A 473-nucleotide genomic window follows, 5' to 3' on the forward strand; every position below is an offset into this window, starting at 1 on the left:
GCGCGGGCACCGCGGGCGGAGGGGGAGGCAGATGGAGGTGGGAAAGCGATACGCACGCTGGATGCGGCGCCCCCTCCCCCAGCACCTGCGCCGGAGCGAAGCCGCCCGGGCTTGTTGGGCAAACTTGCTAACCCCGAAGCTGGTGACTGACGTGTGAGCCATGGTTACTGCGCCCCTGCGAGCAGATGGCACGCCGGTTAGCCTTGGAAACCGGACTGCAAGCCCAGCCAGCTGTTTTTTCCTGTGTGTTTTTTTTTTTCTTTTTCCTTTCTTCTTTTCTTTTCTTGCAAGTCCGGAAAAGTTTCTTGGTGGTGTTCCCATTTCAGAACGTCGCCAATAATCAGAGGGGGAAAAGGCTTTATTAAATAAATCTTTGCAATAAGGACTAGTGTTCTGGGAAACAGTCGAGAACACTTCCTCCACATTACCGATTTGTATTAAATATCTCACTCCCTTCAACTTTAGTTTCTTAT

Source organism: Myotis brandtii, unplaced genomic scaffold, assembly GCF_000412655.1.
Source record: "Myotis brandtii unplaced genomic scaffold, ASM41265v1 scaffold82, whole genome shotgun sequence".
NCBI lineage: Eukaryota > Metazoa > Chordata > Mammalia > Chiroptera > Vespertilionidae > Myotis > Myotis brandtii.